The 25,999-nt window shown below is 45.7% G+C and overlaps 1 long non-coding RNA gene and 1 pseudogene across 1 annotated transcript; one reads left to right on the top strand and one right to left on the bottom strand.

Annotated features, from left to right (window-relative positions):
* LOC139052367 (uncharacterized) overlaps nt 1-22,171 on the top strand; it is a 34,532-nt pseudogene extending 12,361 nt beyond the window's left edge.
* Nucleotides 22,172-22,296: 125 nt separating this feature from the next.
* LOC135915770 (uncharacterized) lies at nt 22,297-23,628 on the bottom strand. Its single transcript, XR_011509870.1, has 3 exons — nt 23,506-23,628; nt 22,691-22,723; nt 22,297-22,347 (listed from the first exon to the last, which is right to left on the bottom strand). It is a non-coding gene; the product is annotated as an uncharacterized lncRNA (long non-coding RNA).
* Nucleotides 23,629-25,999: the final 2,371 nt, after the last annotated feature.

Raw genomic sequence — 25,999 nt, 5'->3', positions numbered from 1 at the left:
GCAGGAGCTCCGCGCGCGAGGGCGCGCGCACTCGGAGGAGTGTGAGCGCCTTTTCCTCCTTCATTTTAACGTGACAGCGTTAAGGAGCTCGTGTCGCAGAAAAGCCGGTGTCGTCGGCGTCGGCGTCCGCGGCGTTGACCGTGAGCGATAAATCACGGCAGGCACTTCATAAATAAAAAGCAACTTCCAAGATGTGCTGGGTGGGAATTGAACCAGGGTCTCCGGAGTGTGAGACGGAGTCGCTACCACTCAGCCACGAGTTCGATGCTTCCAAGCGGTACAAACGCGCCTCTAGTGAATGCGGTGTTGCCTTCGGAACTAGCCGTGGAAAGTTATACTGCGGTGTATATCGGTAATTATGAACATGTAACTTACAGAAGTCGCAATTACACGAGTAGCGAAGTGCGTTTCCGCTGCATTTCTTCTGCGCTTTCCGCATGCGCAGAGCCATCTTGCGGCAAACACAGAAGACCCCCTCCTCTCCATGTACGGCGCTGCCCGGACAGATGGCGCGCCACGCGCGCATTGGAGCTGCGAGGACCGGTGCGAGGCGGTTCGCAGCCCGGACTCTCTCTCCCCTGACAACGCTTCGCCTTGCTCCCTCTGGAGAATCAAGCGTCCTTCCTTTCTTTAGATCGCTATCTGTCTATCTCTCTGCCCGTGCCGATCACGACGTTTGGCTGGCGTGCATCATTTCCCCCTCCGAGATACCGAGTTCTTCGGTTCGTTCCGCTTGCTGAGGCGCACGTTTCGTTGCTGCGCCGAACGCCGCGTTGCTCGACCATATGGCTCGACGCTCACCGCGTCCGATGCGGGGCACCTCGTAAGTGATGGCTGCCCTGTAGCCCATTGTCTTACACCCTTGGCGGGTCGACGGGAACGCTGTTGCGTTCCACTCTTGAAGGCGAAGCTTAAGCGTCCTCCAATTTTTTTTTCGCTCTCTCTCTGCGCTCGATGCGCTCCGGAACGGGTGGCTTATTCATCTTTATCACCATTATTCATCTTTTTTCGTGGACGAAGGAAATGCGCTGGCAGGTTGTATGACAAACGCTGTGGGCTATCGTATGAGACTGGAACGCTAACTTGAATGCGCTGTTTGTAAAAGTCATTACAGGGCCCTTCACACGTTTCAGACGCATTATTGCCAGCGTCGATTAGTAATACAGCGTACTTGTAGCATATCTTCCAGCGTACCACCAAATGTGATGCCCGCACGTATGTTAGTGCTAATTTTCTGTTCCGGTGATAGGTCAAAGCAATCACTACAGCATTGAGGTACTCATATGCGTGGCTGCCCAGGCATACCGCCGGCGAAATACTGGGTGGGCTCTGATGATTTGGCACCTATTATAAGTGAATGAGAAACTTTGATGGGTTTATAGTGCAGGATATCAGTCAACAAAAAACCGCCCTATGTTAGTGACGCAGCCGAGGTATGAAGAAAATGTGAAAAGTATCCGAGAATCGGACGACACACAACGCGAACACCACATGCGCGACATCGGTTCATCGCACATTCACAAAGTCCGCGTTGTCAGCTACAAACATTACGAGTGTCCTTGCTGTTAGCTCGATGCCTGTTTGGAATCCACTTGTAGCTGAAGCTGGCGTTCATAACAACTATTATAACAATTGGATCGGCGTTTTGCTTTCTTCATTCTATTGCCGCAAAAGTGATGCGACAACTGTGAAGACTGTCTTGGGATTGCCGAGAGCGACTACGTTGATCATATCATGTGGTCAACAAATGCGGAGGTATACACTATGTGTATACTAATGTCTACAAATAGGCTCTACAGCAATCTCAGCAGTATACAACTTCAGTGGCTTACATCAAACGCAGCTACGTATTATCCACCGGTACCTGCGCTTGGTTACAGCGTACACGGGTTGGGCCCAGATTAACGATGTTTGTCTATTGTTAATCTATAGACATGCAATACCACGACAACTCAGAGGCTGACCAGGTGGTGAATTCACCACCTGGTCTGCCGGCTTTCGCGACTTATTCACCACCTTTGCCACATCATCACCATCTGACCACCATCATCACCATCTTCACCAGCTGGTCTCGCGAAGTGTACGTCCGAGAAGCAGCCAGGTTTAGGGCCTTCGGGTGCCTGGAAGACCTTTGTGACTCGGACGTTGCCTGTTCCGCCGCGATCCTCGTTCGGTGCAGCTGCACCGAATGACGACTAGCAGTCTGCACGGTTTGCCCGCCGCGCCGGGGTTGCACGCGGTGCCGGTCGCGCATGAACCAGTGTCATATCATCGCCTTCGCAGAGGGCGGGGAGTATGGGAACTCGGCATTACATATTATCGACTTTCTTATATAGACATTCAATACACCAGGAGAGAAAAAGAAATAGAAACCTTAGCCGACTATTATTATTAACTGTCTAATATAGAGAGTCTATAGACAGAGTATGGACAAAAATAAATAGAGACTGTATCGGCTTTCGTCTATAGGTAGTCCATATAGAGGGGAAGCAGACAAAAAAGAAACAAACACTTTACGGAATTTTTTCTATAGACCGTCTATAGACTGCGCGCAGACAAAAAGAAATAAAAACCTTATTGACTTTCGTCTATAGAAAGTCTATAGACAGAGTATATGGACAAAAATAGACAGAGACATGTACCCACTTTCGTCTATATGTAGTCCATAGAGGGGAAGTAGACAGAAAAGAAACAAACACCTTATCGACTTTTTTCTATAGACCGTCCATAATCGACGAGTAGACGAAAACAAATAGAAACCTTATCGACTTTCGTCTTTAGAAAGTCTGTAGACAAAGTATGGACAAAAATAGATAGAGACCGTACCCACTTTCGTCTATAGGTAGTCCATAGAGGGGAAGGATACAAAAAAAAACACCTTATCGACTTTTTTCTATAGACTGTCTATAGACTGCGAGTAGACAAAAATAAATAGAAACCTTATCGACTTTCGTCTATAGAAAGTCTATAGACAAAGTATACCCGCCGTGGTTGTTCAGTGGCTATGGTGTTAGGCTGCTGAGCACGAGGTCGCGGGATCGAATCCCGGCCACGGCGGCCGCATGTCGATGGGGGCGAAATGCGAAAACACCGGTGTACTTAGATTTAGGTGCACGTTAAAGAACCCCAGGTGGTCGAAATTTCCGGAATCCTCCACTACGGCGTGCCTCATAATCAGAAAGTGGTTTTGGCACGTAAAACCCCATAATTTAATTTAATTTTATAGACAAAGTATGGACAAAAAGAGATAGAGACTGTAATCCACTTTCGTCTATAGGTAGTCCATAGAGGGGAAGGATACAATAAAGAAACAAACTCCTTATCGACTTTTTTCTATAAACTGTCTATAGACTGCGAGTAGACAAAAGAAATAGAAACCTTATCGACTTTCGTCTATAGAAAGTATATAGACAAAGTATGGACAAAAATAGATAGAAGCTGTATCGACTTTCGTCTATAGGTAGTCCATAGAGGGGAAGTAGGCAAAAAAGAGAAAACACCTTATCGACTTTTTTCTATAGACCGTCTATAGACTGCGTATAGACAAAAAGAAATAGAAACTTTATCGACTTTCGTCTATAGACAGTCTACAGACTTTGTATCAACAAAAGTCCAAATCGATAGAATGGAAAGGTCGTCTATAAAAAGTCTATAGACCTTCTATAAACAGTCTAAAGTCATTCTTGTAAGGGTCGTCTAACATGCGTTTCAGGAGGTTCCACTTACCTCCGGTCCGCATGCGGCCGTCGACCGCCGAACATAGTTCCTGCCGTTGGAGTCTTGTGAGCTCCGTACAGTATTGTTCGCTATCTCGGTTGAGTATCGCGATGCCTTTGCGCAGACGTCTGTTCAGACGTTGCTTTCTCCATCGCGCAAGTATTGAGGCCTTGGCCTCGAGTAAGTGTGCGAGGTGAGGGTCAACCCTTGGGACCTCCAATTCCGTTTGTATGGTTTTCGTGGCTCTAGCTACGTCGTCCTTTATCGCAGAGAGGAGCTCTGCGAAGGAATAGTACGTGTTCGTGTCTTCCTTCCGTAACTGGCGGAAGCTATCCCAGTCTGTAAGGGTGAAAGACCGGGGTGGGGCCGCCGTGTTTGGTATTTCTGTGCGTATGACGAAGTGATCGCTGCCCAGGTTCTCTTGCGTATTCGTCCATGTGTAGCTTGCTACATTTCGGAGTAACGTGAGGTCCGGCGTAGTATCGCGTTGTGTCGACGTACCCAATCTGGTGGGGAACCGGTGGTCCGTCACCAGGGTGAGGGACAGGTCGTCGATCGCGCGCGAGAGGTTGTTGCCGCTAGGCTTGATTTTGGGGTAACCCCACGACGGGTGGGGGGCGTTGAAGTCCCCTGCGATAACGAGTGGTGAGTTTCGTGCCAATGATGTGGCTTTAGTAAGGATCGCGTGGAAAGATTGTTTGTAGTGCGCGGGGGAGCTGTAGACGTTTAGTACAAAAATGCTTTGTTTTAAGAGTCGGTTAGGTACGAGCTCGATTAGGATCGCCTCGATGCGACTGGTTTTCGGAAGGACGTTATGAACGATATGCGCGAATTTTCTATTAACGAGCGTGCCGATGCCTCTCCTGGCGTCCCCTCCTTTTTGGGAGACGGGGCTGTACCCTGAGAGCGTGAGGGTTTCGCATAGGGTTTCTTGTAATAGTATTACGTGCGGCTTTTTGGGTTGAATTTTGAGGTACTGCTGCAGCGAGGATTTGCGTTTCGCGTAGCTAGCGCAATTCCACTGCCAAATTTCTAAGGTGTCCCGTGTCGGGTTAGCCATGATGGTTTTGCGGGGGATTTATTGGTGACGAGGGGTGCGTCGTCGTGTCCATCTGTTGTGGCTGACTAGCTTTGTTTTTAATTTTTCTGGCGACTTTATTTTCGACCACCTCTACACGATTCGTTAGGATACGAATACTTTCTAGGTTCTCTCGCGTGAGGCGCAGAATTTCGCCTAGGGTGTCTTGCGGTGCATTACTCTCTTCTTCCGTCTCTGGGAGCGGAGGCGGCTTGCGTTTGGCTGTGCTAACTTTTACGTTTGTCTCCTGGGGTGGTGCTTGTTTGGGAGCTTTAAGGTTTTGAATCTGCTGTTTTGCGTCATTAAGATGCGCTGTAAGCACTTGTATGGTGGCCCGGAGACCCGCTAGTTCCTGTCGTAGGGCTGTGACTATCTCGCTCTCATGCTCGGGCAATGAAGACCGCGTTACCTGTCTGGTAGATGAAGCGTCCCGTTGCTGCTGCTGGTGATGTCTCCCTCGTACTCGGTCGGCCCACGCCAGTTCGGTGTGGCCGGATGTAGGGCGCCCCCTGGAGCAGGACCGGCTGTTGCGTCGTCCCCTGGAGCGGGAGCGGCTGCTGCGTAGGGCGCTGCGGCGCTCGGGTGTCGGCGTGACCGAGCGACTCCTTGTGGTCGCTACGGGAATGCCCGAGGCGGCACTCGAGTCACTGTGACTGGCGCCGCTTGGTCCTTGAGAGCGGCTACGGCCGCGTCGGTTGCGTCTGCGGCGGCGTCTCTGTCGCACGATGTAAGGGACCTGAAACTTGCGCTTGCAGTCCTTGTCGGCGGTGGGGTGCGGTCCGCCGCACAGGCTGCAGTGAGGGGAACACTGGTGATCTTCCGCTGGAGTTTTGATGCCACACTTCCGGCACCACGTCGTACTGGGGTTAGGGCAGACATCCGCGCGGTGACCGATGTTGCCACAGTTGTACCAAACTTCTGTGTGTCTGCGAAAGAGTGTGCATCGAACAATGCCTGCTCCGCAGTAGATGTAATTTGGTACTTGCATTCCTTCGAAAAGGATTGTCACAGCTGTGGTGTTCTTGATTCTCTTCACCTCCAAGGCGTGGGGGTTGCGTTTCGTGACGATCAGTTCTCGGAGTTGGGAGTCGTTGAGCTCGAGCTCAATGCCTCGGACTACGCCTTTGCAGGTATCATCGGGTGGCGCCGGGTATACTGCGACCCGATACGTAGTATCTTTCATGCGAATTTGTTGCACCGTGGCGTAAGCTCTTGCATTACGTTCGCTGGGGGTGCAGATGATGAAGATATTCTGAGATACGTTGGGGCAGATGGAGTCTTCCGTGAGGTCTTGAGGAGCCAGGGCTGCCGCCATTGCCAGGGCTTGCTCAACCTGCACTGGTGTAGATTTGGCCACGTTAAGACCGTCTCGGGGTCTCACGATTATACGGAACGTGTATACGGAACGTGTCCCTCGGTAGCTGATCATCATCATCGGCTCCAGCACCTCCGGCCACTGGTTCGCTCGGGAGCGGGTTTTTTCTACCTCACAGCAAACAATGAGTGAGTACAGCTTCTAATTTTTGTACTCCTCTACTGTGAAGTGTTCGCGCACATCCTGGTAGTGAAAACCGCTCGGAAATCGGCCGAGAAATAGCTGAAAACCTCGCTTTGAGATGTAAACAAGCAGTGGCGGCGGCCATTACCCACTCAAGAAGCAGTTTTGCTCATAACTTCTTCAAAAGAAGGTAAAACCTCTAACCGAAGATTCCCTGAGAGTCCCTGGCCATCCTACTAACCGAATCTAACCTTTAAACCGCTGGAGAAACCTGAAAAAACGAGAAAAGAGTGCCGGAAAACCATCGTCTTCCCGCCAACACAGGGCGCCGCCATCTTGGATTTTGCTCTGTTTCAGACAAAAACAGCTGAAACTCGGCCAATTTTTGTCGTAGAGCAATAATTCGGCTGTCTTTGGATTCAGAAAAAAGAGAAGATAGTCGTAGGAAAACGCTCCGGTCTCTCGGAGTTGTGCATCATTTAAAACGGAAGCCTTGTACCCCAGGGTTGAAAAGCTGCACCACATTGTTGCCATCTTACTTCCCCGAATTCCGCTAAAATTGGTGGAAGTGTTTCTTTTTTGGCGAAAACGCTGCTAGCGCTTTTCTGAGCCCACTGGAACCCTCAGACGCCCCATCGAGACATCTGGCTTCCACAACTCGCCCCAGGAGTGCAAGTTAGACTGACGTCCTTCATAAAGATGGCGGAAGTGCTCCTTTTTGACGGAAATGCTACTAGATATTTTCTGAGGTCACTGTACCCTCAAACACCCCAGTGTGACAATTGCTGGCGCATTTCGGCAACGGTGCGTAACGCAGCCGACTGTGTCAAGAAAACCTTGGAGACGACACTAAGAAGGAAAAAAAAGAAACAGCGAAAGAACTGAAAAGCAGCAAGAATGAACAGAGGCAAAGAAGAAAAAAAGAACGAAACTGGCCTCTACAAAGGAGACCAGCAAAGGCCAGGTTATCCGGGTAAGATGACAGTGCTCGGACCCCTGCCCAAGAGTCAACGGTCCCCGACCTTGAGTGGTAACACTCAAACGCAGAAAAGCCAGAACGAACCTTCAAAGAAAACCAAGGCTAACAAAAAGAAAAAGGAAAAGGACCCATCAAGACAAGAAACGGATCTAAAGGTGACAAGACAGGAGGAATCAAGCCAACCCGACATAGGGTTAACCTCCACAGTTTTTGATGAATACCAAGAAAATGAAACTGGAGGGTGTGAAGCAACTGAGGAGAAGGGAACAAACGCAGAAGCATCAACAGGAAAGGAATTCTCCGACAATGAGGAATCCCAAAGGCCATCACATGGGAAAAAGGGTACCACCCAAGAAGATAAAGTGGATCACACAGAGGAAGACGTAGCTTCGGTAAACTCGGAAGCTACAAACAAAAAGGCCTCAGTTCTTGCAAGGCTAACAAAAGCCGACAAGGCCACCATGAAAGCATTGATTAAAATCTCCAACCTTACAGGTGGAAATCAGGAGGTCGCTTACCAAATCGAGGCAATCCTGACCGAGCAATCAAGACTGAAAACCCTCGTTATGGAACAAGCGCAGGAACTCGCATTCCAAAAAGGAAGAATTGAACAACTTCAAAAGAGGAACACCGAACTAGAACAAAGAGCAACAGGGAAAGAACACTCCCCAACTCCGGGTCAGAGTGAACCAACACCAACTCAACGAACTCGGAAGCCAACATATGCAGTCATAGTTAGCTCCAACTCTTTACAGAAGAAAGAAATGACGGAGCTAATCAAGAAAAAAGTTGACCCCCTTCACACAGGCTTAGAGGAAGCTACAATGCGGCCAGGAAGAGAGGGAATCATCATGACAACATCATCCAAAGAAGCATCAGACAAATTGATGCGGATCTTCGAAAAAGATAAAGACTTGAGGCCATTGACAGTCAAGCTGCCAAAAGAGAACAGACTACACGTCAAGGTGGTTGGAGTTGATGAGGAAATCGAAACAGAAACCCTCCCTGAGAGGATCATCTCCCAGAACCGCCGGAATTGTTGTCCAGAGGACATGACTGTAAAGAAGACCTGGAAAGGAAAGAACGGCAAGACAGTCATCCTTGGTCTAAATTGTAAAGGGGTAGAGGCAATGGGCTCAAGAAAAGTCCTGAACGTGGGCTGGACAAGATGTGCTGTGTTCGACCACATCTTCCTTCCACGTTGCACTAAATGCGCCTCATATGGACACACTGCATTTGACTGTGATGGAACACTTCGCTGTGCAAACTGTGGAAGGAGCGGTCATCATCAACAAGACTGCGAAGCAGACTCGCACTGTAGGATATGCTCGTTGGAAGGCCTGGAGGACACAGACCATTCCATGATGGCATGGGAGTGTCCCACGTACATGGACAAATTACAATCTGAAAAAAGAAGAATCCTGTCGCGCTTGAGCTAAAGCGCAGTTAAGTAACCATGGCTATCATACTAAACACGTCAACACAAAACACCCAGAATCGCGGAACATGATGATGGATATTGTTTCTTGGCGCAAGGGCCAGAAATGGCCAAAGAGCGCCATGACATTTGATTATGAATGGCAATGAGTATCGTTGAATATGGCGTGAAACGACTGGCTGTATATTGGCCTAAAATATCCGCTATAAATAGTGTAAAATCTGTATCTATTAAAATAATGCCAATGAAAAGTGAGTTCTATGGTTGTAAAAGTACGTTGTGAATGAGTAGATACTAAAACGTGTTAATTTATAGCAGCACCAGTGCCTCTGCGAAGCCCTTCAGCGCAAGGGCTGCGAGGCATGTGCTTTGTGAGTGATTCCATTGCAGCTACAGCCTCTAGGCAGAGGCTGTGCTACAAGTAGCCTGGCCAAATAATGTCTATTGTATTAGTTTCTTCTAAGAAGTTCAGTACTAATTTAAAATTAAATAGAGGGTCATTGCCTAAAAAGAAGACTGGGTGTAAAGGCACATTATGACGGTATAAAAATGGGAAGAACTTTTTTCTCTCCCTTTCTAATAATGGGCACTGAACGAGAACATGAAGGACTGTAAGTCTACTGCCACACCTAGTGCATGTTGGAGGGTTAGTTCCAGTTAGAATGTACGAGTGAGTGCTATAGGTATGCCCAATTCTTAATCTACAGAGCAGTACTTCCTGATGTCTTGTTGTTTTCTCAGAAATCCAGTTCCCTATCTTTGGTTTGATTAAAGTTTGTTGGATACCTGAGTGTCCCATTGCCTTTGCCAATATTTCCGTAGTTTATATTGTAAAATAGGCTTAAGGTCTATGTAGGGTACAGGTATATTGAAGTTTGCGTCACAAAAAGCTACAGATGTAGCCCTCTCGTCAGCAGCTACGTTGCCCTCTATGCCTCTATGGCCAGGCACCCAACAAAGAACAATTATTTGGTTCGACATGTATGCTGAGCATAGAAGGTTGTAGACTTCATTAAGGATAGGGTTTTTGTGTTTTCGTAGACTTGATATGCCATTAACAACGCTTAATGAATCTGAATATGACAGCCTTTATTATACCTGTTTGTTTTATATGTTTCCCAGCAGAGAGGATCGCGTATGCTTCCGCTGTGAAAATGCTGGTGTTTGGATTTAATGCACCGGACGTTGAGAACGACGGTCCGAGAGCTGCATAAGCTACACCATAAGTTGACTTTGAAGCGTCTGTATAAAACTCCGCGCAGGAATACTTAGCCTGGAGTTCGAGCAAGTGTGAATGTATGTGTACCTCAGGCGCATGTTTTGTTCATGCGACGAAAGACATATCACACTGGATATTCTGCCATTCCCAAGGTGGTGCAATGTTAGTGGGAGTCATTAGGACTGTTTCTCGATGTTGAATACCAGTTTCATGAGCTAGTTGTTCTAAGCGCACAGAGAGAGGAGCTCGAACAGATGGGCGGTTATGGTGAAGTCTTGCAGAAGATAAGTCAAGGACTGTTGAGTGACACGGATGTTCGTTATTCGATTTACATTTTAAAAAGTAGGAGAAGCTCAGATACGTTCTGCGCAGATGTAACGAGCATTCGTTCGCCTCCACATACAGACTTTCCACAGGGCTTGTCCTAAATGCGCCTGTTGCCAGCCGTATGCCTAGATTGTGGACTGGGTCGAGGATTCTGAGAGCACTATCCGATGCGGATTGGTAAACCATGGCTCCATAGTCGAGGCGTGATCGTACAAGGCTCCTATATAGGCTAAGCAAACACCTCCTGTCACTGCCCCAGTTTGTTCGAGAAAGTAGCTTCAGCAGGTTCATTGTCTTCAGGCACTTCGCTTTGAGATATTTCAAGTGTGGAATAAAATTAAGTTTTGAGTCCAAGATAATACCTAAAAATTTGTGTTCAAGGCTGACCGACAGTCGTTGTCCATTAAGGTGAATAGTGGGTCCTGGTGATATGCCTCTCTTGTTTGAGAAGAGAACACATGTGCTTTTTTGAGGGTTAAATTTAAAACCATTTTCTTCTGACCACTTTGAGAGTTTGTTTAGGCCGAGCTGTAGCTGCCTCTCGCAGATGCTAAGATTGCACGATCTAAAAGCTATCTGTACATCGTCTACATAGACCGAGTAAAAGAGTGTGCGAGGTATGACGGTGTGTAAGGAGTTCATTTTCACAATAAAGAGAGTACAGCTCAGCACTCCACCCTGCGGTACACCTGTCTCCTGTACGAATGATCGTGACTCCACATTGCCAACTCTAACACGAAACGTTCTGTCAGACAGGTAGCTTTCAATAATGGTCAGCAGGTTGCCACGTATACCCATTCCAGAAAGATCCCGAAGGATCCCAAAGCGCCACGTGGTGTCATACGCCTTTTCCATATCAAGGAACACAGAAACGGCAAGCTGTTTGTGGATAAAGGCTTCACGGATGTACATTTCCATGCGGACAAGCTGGTCTGTCGTCGACCTGCCTTCCCTGAAACCGCATTGGTATGGGTCTAATATTTTGTTGGTTTCAAGATAGTGGAGCAAGCGTTTATTCACCATCTTTTCAAAGAGTTTGCATAGGCAGCTTGTCAACGCTATCGGTCTATAACTGTTTGCCAAGGAAGGGTCCTTACCCTGTTTCAAAATGGGAATTACAATGGCCTCTTTCAAGACAGAGGGAATCTGGCCAGAAGGCCATATACCATTGTAAAGAAAAAGAAGAGTTTTTAGTGTTTCAGATGGCAAGTGTTTTAACATTTCATATATTATGCGGTCAGAGCCTGGGGCAGATTTGTTGCAGCCGTTTAGTGCTGCTTGAAGTTCTGCTATGCCAAATGGTCTATTATATACCTCACATTTTGAAGTTTTTCGTACTAATGGCTGCCGTTCTATTCGTGTTTTATGTCTTTGAAATGCGTCAGAATAGTGTGACGAACTGGATATGCGTTCAAAATGTGCGCCTAGATAGTTCGCCTGGTCTTCCATACTATCTCCCTGTGTATTTACTAAGGGTAGCGAGTAAGGTTGTCGGCCTTTCAACCTGTGCACTCTATTCCAGACTTTTGTCTCATCCGTGTAAGAGTTAATTCCTGATATATATTTTTGCCAACTCTCTCTTCTAGCTTGTCGGCGTGTTCTCCTTCCCTGAGATTTGACATGCTTGAAATTAACAAGGTTTTCTGCAGTTGGAGAATCGCGGAGCAACCCCCATGCTTTGTTCTGCTTTTTACGCGCGTTACGACACTCCTCGTTCCACCACGGAACACGGCGCTTGTTAGATGATCCCTTTGTTTCTGGGATACATTTTGTTGCGGCATCAATCAGAAAAAAGGTGAAGTATCCAACTGTACCTTCTAGGCTTAGAGCACAGATGTCAGTCCACGATATGAGAGTAATTTTTGAGAACTGTTCCCAGTCGGCTGAATCAGTTTTCCACCGAGGAAACTGTGGGGGACATTCATTCATCTTCGGTGTAGACAGAATTATCGGGAAATTGTCGCTACCGTATGAATTTATAATAACATTCCATTTAAGATCAGGTAAAAGGGTGGGAGATGCAATACTGAGGTCTATAGAGGAATAGGTTTTATGTGCAGTATTATAATATGTGGGTGCCTTACTATTCAAAAGGCATGCACCAGATGAAAAGAGAAACTGTTCAATCAGTCGACCTCGCACATCGCAATGAGAGTCGCCCCAGAGGTTGCTGTGTGCATTTAAATCTCCTAGAACCAAATAGGGTTGGGGTAATTGATCTATTAATTTATGGAATTCATGTTTATGGAGCTGATAATGCGGAGGTATATACAGAGAGCAGACGGTAATAAGTTTGTTTAGAAGTATGGCTCGAACGGCCACTGCCTCTAGGGGCGTTTGTAGTTGTAGATGTTGGCACGCTATACCTTTGTCGATTATAATGGCTACACCGCCAGATGATGCGATGGCATCATCACGATCTTTACGAAAAATAACATAATGACGAAGAAAGCTAGTGTGTTTAGATTTAAGATGGGTTTCCTGTACACACAGCACTTTTGGAGTGAGTTCGTAGAGAAGTTCTTGAACATCATCAAGGTTTCTGAGGAGACCTCTGACGTTCCACTGCATAATTAGCGTGTCCATAATGAAGTTAATTTGGTGCTGTGTGTACGGAAATAGAAGTTATGCCTTAGATTACAGAGCTCTTTGGAGGCCCTGTAACCGGGGTTTTGCTTTTTCTGAAGCGCTCGAGGGAGCCTCGCCGCCACTTAGGCGCTTGTTGCGCCTTGGGGGTAGGTGTAGTGTCCATTGCCTCTAGTGAGGCGCCGGACACGTGCTCTTGCGAGCGAGAAGTTACCAGCGAGGGTCCCACCTTGGAGGGCAAGACCACTGCGCCCACCGGCCCGGAGGTCGATGGGGCTCCCTGAGGGATTTGGCTGCGCCGGCTGTTGCCAGCGCTGGAAGGGGCCGGGGAGGTTGGGGCAGCCTCGGCTGCGCCCACCTTCGAGGTCGTTGGCCCCGACTGCTGTGTTGGCGTAGCAGCGTCAGCTGCAGCCGCCGGGGGGGCGGATGGCGTCACTGCCGCCTCACTGGGTGTGGGTCCGACAGCCGCCGGAGACCGTTGTGGCGCTGCCCCCTGACGCGCCACTTCGGCAAAACTAGCCTTAGGAAGGTATGCAACCCGCCTGCGTGCCTCCTTGAATGATATGTTTTCTTTTACTTTGATAGTGACTATTTCTTTTTCTTTTTTCCAAGACGGGCATGACCGCGAGTATGCGGCATGCTCGCCATCACAGTTCACGCAGTGTGGAGCGTTTTCGCACGTTTCAGAGGCATGGTCACGGGAACTACATTTTGCACATGTCTGGCGGCCTCGGCAGTTCTGTGAGCTGTGGCCGAATCGCTGGCACTTAAAGCATCGTAGGGGATTTGGAATGTACGGTCTCACTCGGATTTTCACATACCCTGTCTCAATAGCGTCGGGTAGGTTGCTTGAGCCAAATGTAAGTATTAGGTGCATGGTATTGATTTCTTTTCCGTCACATCTTATTTTGATTCTCTTAACATTGATCACGTTCTGATCGTTCCAACCCTCTAGTAGTTCAGCTTCAGACAATTCTAGCAGATCAGCATCCGATACAACGCCACGGGTAGTATTCATGGTACGGTGTGGGGTCACTGTGAGTGGAACACCCCCAAAAGATACAAGTTTGGACAGTTTTTCATATTGTTTCTGATCGCGGAGCTCTAGGAGAAGATCACCGCTAGCCATTTTCGATGCTTTGTATCCGGGACCGAATACTTCCGTCAGAATTTTCGAGACAACGAAAGGCGAGATCATTCTTACTGTCTTCTCAGGCTTATCAGAGTGGATGACATGAAAGCGGGGAAAGTTCTGTGTACGATTGCCAGAAAACTTAAAGACATCTTCGGTGCGCCCTCGTTTCTGAGGGCGATCAGGAAGTTTGGGGAAAGAAGTTTCCATGAAAATGTATAAAATTCGGCAACAGCGCCGACCGCCCACCACGGAGCCCAACGAGGGGACGCTGCAGAGCTTGCATGCAAGTCTGCACGACGCCAGCCGTACGCCGCCACTATAACCAAATATGGTGTACCCAAGATTGGATAGCCACACAGGGTTAACCCTTGCCGCCAAGAAGAAGGAAGTAAATAGAAGAGAGAAGAAGAAAGGAAAGATGTAAAGTGAGAGATAAAGACGAAGGTTTGAGAAGAGAGAGACAGGAAAAGGCGACTGCCGATTTCCCCCGGGTGGGTCAGTCCGGGGGTGCCGTCTGCGTGAAGCAGAGGCCAAAGAGGCGTGTTGCCTCCGCCGGGGGGCCTTAAAGGTCCGAGCACCCGGCATTGGCTCAACCCTCAGGATCCCCCTTTCCCCGGACACGGCTAAGCCGCGCACGGCTACACGCGGGAGGGTCCAACCCTCGTGTGCTCGGGTCCGTGGTGTCGCAACACACCAAACGCCTGCTTGCGCAGACGCCCCTGCGGGGAGAATCGCGGAACAATTGACATCATACAAATCAACCTTGCACGAGCATATAAAGCAACCGAATCGTTAAAGCACTATCAAGAAAAAAATAAACACGACATTTCGATCATTCAGGAACCTTACACGTTGAAACATAAAATTATTGGGTTTCCAATCAAGCACCGGGTCATTGCACATGTAAATAATCCTAAAGTTCCAACCATTATCCACAATGAAAAAATTTCAAGCTTCCCAATAATAGTAGAAGATACGATACTAGTGATAAGAATACAGATAGATACGGAAGAATTTGTATTAGTTAATTGTTATTGGCCACCACATGACAGTATGCTTAGACATCTTAATAGGCTAGAGAGCATACTGCAAACGGTCAAATTTAATAAAATAATTATATCGGGCGACTTTAACGCCAAAACAAAATTTGGGGAAGCAAAACAAATGACGAAAGAGGAGAAAATATATTAGATTTAGTCATAAGGTATAACCTAGCTATACTAAACGATAAAAATTCCCCCCTACATTTAAAACAACTAGAGCCAAAGGCTGGATAGATTTAACAATAATCAACTCAGCATTTGCCTCAGGTACTATAACATGGGAAGTCCTTAAGGACTTTAATAACAGTGATCATAGGTACATAAAAATACAAATGGGACACATAAAAGCGCCAGACAAATATGGCATAACGCTTAAAGGTAGGCAAAAGATATACGATGCACTGTTGGAAGATCCTTGGTTTGCAGAAAATAGTGACGGGTTCAACAGTATACAAGACATAGAACATAACTTGGCAATTTTCTACAAGAAACTAGAGAACCTGGAGAAAAAGTACACGAAGAAGTTAAAACAACCATCAAATAAAAGAAATTCTTGGTGGACAGTAGACCTAGAAATAGAAAGGAAACGAGTTCGAGCATTGAGGAGGCGATATCAAAAGGCAAAAGGAGACATTCGAGAAATTTACAAAAAGGAATACTACAAAGAACATGATACTTGCAATCATATGCTTAACAACGCAAAAGACAAGAGTTGGAACGAATTCATTGCTACCACATCCAAAAACCCATTCAATCTGTTCTATAAGTTGGCAAATGACAAAATCAAAAGAAAGGTAGTTTTAACTACTATAGAAAAAGAAAACGGCGAAAACACACAAACATTACAAGAAACGATAGAATATATTCTGGAAAAACTATACCCAGTGAGAAGGGAAGAGATAAACTCAGAATACGAGGATATGGAAAATGTACAAAACAAAGACATTGGCATTGAAGATGAGGACGAAAATGACAAAACAGAAAATGCCCAAACAAACGAAATAGGCAACCATCCAGGGCAGGCACCAATAATTGACCCACCATTTACGCTATCCGAAGTTGACTCAGTCATAAATAACCTCCGTAGGGACGTAACCCCAGGTCCCGATAATCTTCAAACCCACTTCATACAGGCACTATATAAGAAACACAAGATATTTTTCATCAATCTTTTTAATGCGTGTTTAAAATTCGTACACTTCTCACAGATTTGGAAAAGGTCAAAGGTCATTCTAATAAATAAAGCTAATTCAGAAGAAAAAGTTGGGGCATCAAAGTACAGACCAATAGCCATAAATTCAATTTTAGGGAAAGTTTTAGAAAAATTGACGAAGGACAGACTGTACTTTTTTACCTTCAAGAACAATCTCTTGCATCAAAGACAGTTTGGGTTCAAACATAACACCTCCACAACCACCGCTCTTCTGTAAATTAAAAAAAGAATAATTCAAAGTAAAATAGACAAGAATAATTGCATTGTGATATCACTCGATATCAAGAATGCGTTTAACGCAATTCGGGCAGATATTATTTGAAATCTATTGGAGGAATTGAAATGTCCACCGAACTTAGTCTCAATAATAACAAAAGCACTAATAAACCGAGAAATCATATACGAACAAGATAATATTAAAATACACAGAACACTTGCAATGGGATCACCACAAGGTTCGCCTTTGAGCCCTTTGCTCTGGAACTTGATGACGGCAAAATTACTAAATATTAAATTCCCAGAGGGCACATACGCTTTAGCATTTGCCGATGACATTTCAATCGTGGTCAAAGGCAAATCGAGGAATGAAATAGAGCAGAAGGCAAATAAAATAACCAATAGTATAGACAAATGGGCAACTCAAATGAGAGTGGAATTCAATGCTGAAAAATCATACTTCATTACAATAGGCAAACAATACAATAGTCATCCCCCACAGATAAAAATAGGAGGAAAAAGAGCCAAAAATGTAAAGGAAATTAAAATACTAGGCGTAATATTTGACGCAAAACTTTCTTTCCTTCCTCATTTAGAATATATCAAAAACAAAGTGACATATCTAACACACCAGCTAAGTAAATTCACAAGGAAGAGAAAAATTATTCAACAATCACAACTAAAGAAAATATACACTAGAGGCATAGAAAGAATGATAGTATATGCCAGTCCAGTTTGGTATAGTCAAAAGACAATAATAAATAAAAAACTGAAATCAATCCAGCGAATTCCCCTCATTCTAATCACAAAAGCCTTCAGAACCGCATCCAATATTTCATTAAATATACTAGCAAACATTCCGCCAATCTCTTTAACAATAGAAAAAGAAATAGAGGTTTACGAAATACTTAAACAGGGAAAAAACTTCACTTGGAAAGACAGAATATTCACACACACAGACATAACAGACAAATATGATCTGTGGGACTTCCACCCAGCAGAAAATCTTTCCTTTCCATCAGTAAGCGAGGAAGATAAAGTAGATCTTAAGATTTTTACAGACGGCTCAAAAAAGGAAGAAAAAGTAGGGGCAGCATTTATTGTGTATAATTCGACAGGACAAACAATAACAACAAAACAATTTAGACTGCCGTCATATTCGTCTAATTTTGAAGGAGAGGCAATGGCAATTCTTAAGGCTGTTGAACACATCCAAACAAATTACACAGCGTTGACATGTCAAATTCTCACAGACAGTCTTTCTTCCTTACAGGCATTGAGCAACCCTAAAAATAACAACCCATTCATAGTAATGATTAAGAAAAGATTGAAAGAAAATTCAGAAAACAGTATAGCATTTGCATATGTAAAAGGACACAGTAAGAATAAAGGAAACGAGGCGGCTGATTTACTTGCAAAAGAGGGAAGTGAGCACGGAGATCCAATACACTTACCAGTGACGAAAACATTCATAAAGAAACAACTAAAGAGTTCACTAAAAGAAAAATGGAATAAACTTTGGCAAGAAGAGGGGAAAAATAGTTATGCTTTCCAATGGATAAAGAATTGTAAACTTATTCCTGAAGACTTTATACCTACTTATTATACTTCCCAAGCGATTACGGGACATGGGGAATTCCCTTTCTATTTCGAACGATTTAATATTAGAGCAACATTAAATTGTGGGTGCCAAAAACCTTGTTGTAGTTTTGACCATTATCTTGAAGATTGCGAACTAGTAAGAAATGAAATAGGTAAATTAGAACACCATTTAGGGAAATCACTAGTAAAAAGAAAACCGGAAATAATCAAGAACGAGAAAACAAGGGAACTTTTAGACCAAATAGTCAGGAAAGTTAACGATAATATTTTGCAAGTATAACAACATTGAAAATAGAAAGTCACAACATATATTTTGTACACAGCATTAACCAATCATATTCAGTTTGCACAGGCCGAGGGCAGAACGTCCAAGGTGGAGGGAGTATCCCCTGCCGCTCGGCCGTGCAAAGAGTTACACTTACACCAATAGAAATTTTATCTACACACACTCTGCCCCTCTTCCCCCCCCCCCAAGAAAAAGAAAATGAAAAGAAAAAAGAACTAAGAAAGAAAAGAAAGAAGAAAATGAAAACAAAAAGCATACATATATTTCATTTTATTTTATTTTTATTTATGTTTATGATCTATCACAGCTCAAGCTTCAGCTACATACTAAAGGCTAAATCCTATATTCTACAAACATAAACCATAATAAAATAACAAATGTTTACTACATTAAATAATAAATCTATTCTTAAGTTTTACCAGGCACAGGAAAAGAATGAAACCAACCACGGAAGACCCGGCCAAGTATCCAGAGGAAGACCCTCGCCAAATCAAGTCAAGCAAGTAAAGAAGACAAACTTGTCAGTCAAGAGGAGTTCAACTTACATTTTGTATTTAGTTAATAAGTACTGTTTACTCAATAAGGCCCGCACCCCGCCCGTTCCCTTGGCCGTGGACGCTGGTGGTGATACGCTCTACCTCCCTTTTCCTTTTCTCTTTACCTATACCCCTAATAAATCATTTCTCAATCTCATACCTACCTTATCTCGCTTTCTCTTCTCTTCTACCTTCTTTCACAGCTAAATATTTATTCCTTTATTTTTTAACCAAATTATATTTTTGGCCCTATGCCATTTTATTTTATTTTTTTATTTGGCTTTCCTTTTCCACCTGCGATACACTAGTGGTGCAGGTTGAGGCATTTCTTCACTTTGCCTCTCTCACTTCCTCCTCCTCCTCCCTCGGTAGCTGAGGGAGTCTCGAGGTAGCGACGAGGCGCTGGTATGCGCTGTTCGGTCCGGCGGTGCGATCGCCGTCCCTTCGTCTGCCACGAGTACTTGAACTTGCTCCTTGTGGTTGACTGGCCTTTCCCTTGCGCGATTTGCGGTTATATGCCGCAATCCAGCCCGGGTCATTCGCATCTTCCGGCGATATCGTCTCACCGGTGACGATTTCCATGGCGGCAATGGCTGACTTGCGGTGTTAGGCCTAGGCCTACTCGCCTTTGAACGACGAGGTTGAGAATTCGAATGTAGAAAATGTTGAGAAAGAATCCACCCACCGAAATAAATCCGGTATCCACGGAATCCGTGTAACTTCCTGCTTTCGTTGGTACACAATTCACTTCGATTTAGCGTGAATAACCTCGTGACATCATTGATGATATCGGGAGCCGATGTTTGCACGTCCGCACCAGTCGGCGCCCCACTACCCATTCCTCAGGAGCTTATCGTACAATTTTCTAACAGGGAGGTCAACGCCATGTGAAATTGTCCGACAAACAACTTCCGCCCTTTGGGACGTTCTCCAGTCAACATATTTAAGGTTTCTGGCAACTTCCCAGGAGTGGCTAAAGGTAAGCAGAGAAGCTGTGTAATTTATGTTGTCTGAAATCTGAGTAAACAAGGTATAGCAGTGGTTTCTAAGGATACCGTGCAATAGTTCAATATGACATCGTTCTGTATCGCGAGTTTGTAATGGTCGAGTACGTAATATGGGAGATAGGTTTGCCTTTGCTATTTTCAGATCGCTGCAGACATGGAAGAATTTTGGCACTTTCCCAATTGCATAGGGAGCATCGACGGTAAACATGTGCACATCCAATGCCCAGACAACTCAGGATCGATGAATTTAAAGTATAATAAAACATTCAGTGTGGTCCTCCTAGCTGTGTGTGATGCACTATACAAGTAAGTCAATTCTTTCAATGCTTGGAACTTTACTATGTGGCTTTCGTCAGCTTGCACTCAAGAGGTCTCATGTCACCACAGCAAGCTCAACTGTCAGTGTGCTCCAATTTGCAACAGAAGTCTTTGCAAACTTTGTGGTTATTATAAACTTAGAATACCAAATTCAGTACCCAATTCCGTAGGCAACTGTAATATAAATAGAGAATGTACAGGGGTGTATTCTTTATTGTACTAATGTGTGTCTTCTTCTAGGTTCACCTATGTAGACATTGGCCATTACGGCGGTGAAGGTGACAGCGGGATCTTTTAGCGATCACCTCTGCTGGAAGTGCTGGAAAAGGGTTTGCTGGGCATTCCTCAGCCTAGGAGCATTGGCTCTATAGGTCCCATTCCATACCACATGGTTGGCGATGAAGCTTTTCCGCTGAAGCCATTCATGATGAGGCCCTATCCAAGACGAGGTCAGTTGGAAGTTATTTCCACTTGATATCTCTGCCTTTAACACACTCATTATGCTGCTTTTCTAGTAAAGTACGGTGTTCTGATCCTTCTATAATGTTCATTAAAGCTACATTGAACTCTGCATGTAAATTGCAAACCTTTCAGTTGACATAAATCAGTGAGATATAAGTTTGCACGATAGATAACACTGGTTTAGCCACTTCGCACATATAGTAAAATGAAGAATTGCTTGAGGTGTACTGTTTTCCTTTTTCTCAGAGCTGCAGAAGTTTAGGAATGACCCAGCTCAGCGGCAAGAGTACCTGAAAAGGGCAACATTCAGCTATCGCTTGAGCCGAGCAAGACGGTTGATTGAAAACGCCTTTGGAATCATGTCAAGCAGATGGAGAATTTCGCGACGACCATTTCGGGCATCGGAGGAAACGACACAAAATATTGCGAAGTCATGTGTTGTATTGCACAACTTCCTCCTAAGTTCGCCGCAATCGCGATCTGCATACAGCCCACCGGGTTTCGCTGATCATGAGGACTGGGAAGGCAACATTGTAGAAGGATCCTGGAGACCTGGCAGTGACACTCTGCCGGGCATAGGGGACCTCATCACTATGTCTGGTTATCATTCAGCAAGGTAAACTATCTCGCAAGTGAAAGCATGCACAATCAGGATTCCCTTGTTTGGCCACTGATGGTGCTGCATTTTGTTGCTTTTGCAGGACAGCTATGGATTTGCGCAACCACTTGGCAACATACTTTATGAATGAAGGACGGGTGCCATGGCAGGAGAGGATAGTGACCCGCGCGGGAATACAGGTAATGATGCAGATTTTAATCATTTGCTCAAAACATATTTTGCAGGCGAAAAATTCACAATGCTGCACAAATTGGAGAGCATTCTTTATTGACGGAATGTAGCACGGTATTCATTCGGGCAGCTCCATTTCGGCCTCAAAAATAAGTGAATGGATCTTAAATAGTATCTCTGAGCGTTTCCTTGCCGGAAACTTTCGCAGCTTTGTGGCCATCCAGTTGGCCGCCTCCTGGCATTCGTCTGGTGGGCTTTCGGTCCTGGGTACTCCAAGCTTCCTAGTTCTCTAAATTCTGCTCAGTGTGCTGCTGCAGCTACCCAGTGCTTCCTGTACAGCTTCTTCAAATGAGTCATTCTTTCTTCTTTTACTGTAATGACAATGCCGCAGTTTTCATGGGGAGTTACACACACATAAAATGTTTTGCAGGAAAAATGAACAGCAGAGCTACCGAGACTGTGCTGTCGAGGACAGTCGCACTTGGGAAGGCTGCGCTGGCGGCTGGGCTCTGTGGCACTGTTGGACCTGGGTGACGCATGAAAAGAAAAATATCATCTGTTAAGAGAGATACAATGTAACATGCCTTGAGACAAGCTCACCCGGAAGATGCTGCAGCCTCAGTCGGGGTTGGACTGAGCAAGCTGAAATACATAGAGAATGTGTTTCGATGAGACAACAGGATATGAAACGTCCAGTATGTGGTGCACAGCATTTTACTACCAGCAAGACAATTTATGCAATACATTATCCGTCTTTGTAAGTAATAAACTATTTCATTTAGCAAGTGTGTTTCATGCATGTGTGTTCTATGATTGATCATTCACAATAAGTTCACAAGTACCCACCCACAGCTCTCTTCATCCTCTGAATTGAACACAGGTGTTCTCCCAGAGCATCTGCATTGACATCAACAAATAATAAACAGAAGTACGCAGACGTGATACATAGTAGTGCTAAGAAAATGTGACAAAGCATACCTTACATCCAGCACTTCTTCAGCAGGCGACGGGCTAGGCCAACTGCATATAAGATTTATCTATGTTGAAGGAATATTTGTCAGAGTACCACATGCAGGTCCCAGTAGGTAAACAGAAAGAAACAAAATACCAGTCGCCTGCAGCACTGGTGGTTGGCAGTGCCTCTTCTGCCTGCTGCAGGTGTCTGTGAGGGCAGGAATAATTATGTAAACACCTAAATTAAGCATTCAAGAACATAGTTAAATATAGGATCAGCACCTACCCATCTTGTGGCAGTGGGATATTCGTGGTTAATCTGGAAAGCAACCACACAGCGAGTATTGTATTCCACGATACACACACATAGGTTAACATTTCTCAATTATGCGCCTATATGCAGTAATAAACGCTGTCCTGCATCGTACCGTAAAACCCCCGAGGAACAAAATAATGAAACGTAAAAGTGAGAGTAATTTAATAGTTTTATAATAACTGCTTCGATAATGTCGCCTATACGAGAGCAGTGAAATATGAGTTTGCAAGCACGGGATATCGCAGCCATCAGACGGGGGCAGGAAAATGTTGAAAATTGCAGTGGTAGGTATGTGGCAACAAATGCAGTCTCTTTTTACATGGAGAAAGGGCGAGCGCCCGCCCGGCAGAAAACAAAACCGCGAGCAACCGAGTTTATTATTTCTACGTAAAAATGACATGCATGAATGTGTTCTAGGATGAAAACTCCTTATTTAACGAAGAAATACAGAAATACGTCCGGCCGTGCGCCGCACGAATGCGCCCCGGGCACGGCGCGTAGGCACATGCCTCTTCAATGTATCGAACAATACAGCGCCATTCTTGAACATGATAAGAGAGCGGCCGTATTAAGAAATAAATGTCGCGGCTGGACTTGGTCAACATAAGATTAAAGAATCGTCTGTAATGAACATGCCCGAGAGGGTCATTTCGTTTCCTTCGGCGCATCAGCCGTTCACGTGAGCCACGGCAAAGCTAAGTCGCATTTCTGAATACGGTAGTAAATGCACCCATGCACTAGCGAGCATACATTTACCCAGGGAGCAAATATTTCAATATATGCACCAGATCAAGTCCCTGTGCGAGCGGAAACAGAGGTGAAACAGTCTTCACAAGTGCATCTTACTTTTCCTCGTAGTATGGCGTCTTCCGCAGAAAACTGTCAAGAATGTAATAGTACGTCCACTCCGTTTCGGCTTTCCCTTCCTTGCCGGGAGCACCACTCTTGTACGCCTTGTTTTTCTCCACCGCAACCTTGAGTCAGCGGTCGCGGAAGTTCTTAAAGGGACACTAAAGGTTACTATTAAGTCAACGTGGACTGTTGAAATACCATCACAGAAACCTCGAAACGCTTGTTTCGTGCCAAGGAGAGACTTATTTTAAGAGAAAATGCGTTCTGAAGCGTCCGCGTACCTCTAGCGCAGTTCAAATCGCCCGCCCTCCGATCGAGGAGAACTGACATCATGGTCTCATAATGACGTTGCGCCATCGGTGAGTAGAACGGCGTCCGCAGACGGCGCTACGGCTTTTCTGCGCAAAACGCAAACGCGCGGCCAGAAACAGAGCCAAGACAGAGCCGACAGCAGAGCGAAAGCGGGAGTATGGTGGCTAGCGGAAGGAGAAACGAATTACGTCCCACATTACGTCCCACATTACGTTTCACGGCACACGGAGAGTCCGTTTTCGTTAAACTATAGCCTGCGGCGAGCTCGCAGCGTGGTAGGCTTGGTCTGTGAGAAGTGACGAGCCTTTTCGCACTCGCAACAGGGCATAAAAAAGTGCGAATCGACGCAAAACTCGGCCTAGAAACGTGCTTCGCCACAGCCGACCCAGAAGTCGTTTCCCGCACCGCCACCAGGCGCCGCTACTATACCTCAAGCTCCAGCGCAAGACGCCCATAAGCTGGTACTTCATTCTATGACGCAAACTTCGACGCTCGTCGCAATGGACCCTGACACCGACAGATTGGCTCGCGATGGTGGGCTCAACTTCAGCGATTTGAGCACCGACGAGCGCGACCTGCTGCTGAGGGCTCGCACTGCCGGCGTCGTTGCGTACTACGACGGCGGCCTCGACACCGGCTCTCCGGAGCGGGAAAGCAACGAGGGCTTCCCACGACATCACATGGACGTGGCATTCTCGCTGCTTGTTCCAAATGAAAGTATAGCGAGCCAGCAGAACCCTCACAGCACGACGCGATAACGAAAGTACTGAAACTCCAAAGCGTGCGCAGCGCAGAGTCGAGCGCGCAGAGTCGAGCGCGCAGAGTCGAGCGAAAACGAAACCTTTCGAACACCCATATTACTGAAGGGTAACGTCAAAATGTTATTTTTTCTTAGAATCGAATAGACGTAGACAAGCAGCATTTTTCCCGTCTTATAATCGAATGAAAAGATATTTTTAATACGAGTAGTTGAGTATTAGCAACACAAATTATGAGGAGTCCTTTCGTCATCGGGCTAGTACCGGAATGTCGCTGGGGGGTCTCAAATCGTGTCATGCATTTACCTCAATTTCTCGGTTACTAAAGCTCTGTTCGCGATTAAATTGACGCCTTAGACGTTCTAGAACATTGCTCTACCACTTTAACTTGAGTTTCTTGTAACCTTTAGTGTCCCTTTAAACTTCCCCGCTGCCTGCTCGCCTGCATGGTACGTACAAACACAATGACATGCTCACACATGTTCCCGAAACATTAAGAAAATTTCACCGATTACTCACCTGTCATCCCAAACTGTTGTCCGATAATGTGCCAGCGGTTGGCGCGCAGGTCCTTATCTTTGAAGTCGGCGTTCGATTTATCATACAGGCATGGATAGTCGCGCACAGTTTCCAAAAACTCTTCCATTGCGACTTCTTCGACGATGTCTCGGTGGCAGTGTGGGAAGGCCTAACAAAAACAGCCCCTTTGACTGGAAATGGCCTCTGAGATTTTACGGCATGCGTGTCCGAGATTTACGGCGTGCGTGTCACGGAGCACATAGGTTATGATTCTTTGCTTATGCGACAGGTGGCGCCACAACAGCGCGGCTCGTAAAGCGGCTCGCTTCTGATTGGTGGTCGTTTTGCGTCTGCCACGAAAAATGGGTCTCGCACCCATTCGCGCGTTTGCCGCGCGTTGCTGCCGCTTTTCGTGAATCTTGCCGCGCGCGACAGCACCGCTCGCCGCGCGCGTTTTTGTCGCTAGTGTGGACGTACCATTAGATTGCGCTCCAATGTACGAGCATTCCAACCTGATGAACTGACGCCTTGATCGGTAGATCGGAATCAGAGGAAGCACTTCGCGCGCAGCCATCGTTAAGTTTGAGTGTTATTTTCTTTTCCAGCGCAAGCTCATCTTATAATGCGTAACATTCGTGACTGACTCTTTTGGAAGTGTTTCGTTCTTGACATTACTACAACGTGAGAGTATAGAGGTGCTCCATCTTCATTGAGTGAATACTGAGAAACGGACTAGGCCTTTTCTTGGACCTGCGTTTACACATTTACCGCACCAATTTATTTTTTATAACTTACTTTTTAATTTAGGGGGCTGTAAAGCACAGAAACGTTTTGTTAA

Source organism: Dermacentor albipictus, unplaced genomic scaffold (assembly GCF_038994185.2).
Source record: "Dermacentor albipictus isolate Rhodes 1998 colony unplaced genomic scaffold, USDA_Dalb.pri_finalv2 scaffold_22, whole genome shotgun sequence".
NCBI lineage: Eukaryota > Metazoa > Arthropoda > Arachnida > Ixodida > Ixodidae > Dermacentor > Dermacentor albipictus.
Note: the sequence above shows the minus strand (reverse complement) of the source record. Positions and strands in the feature narration are given on the sequence as shown.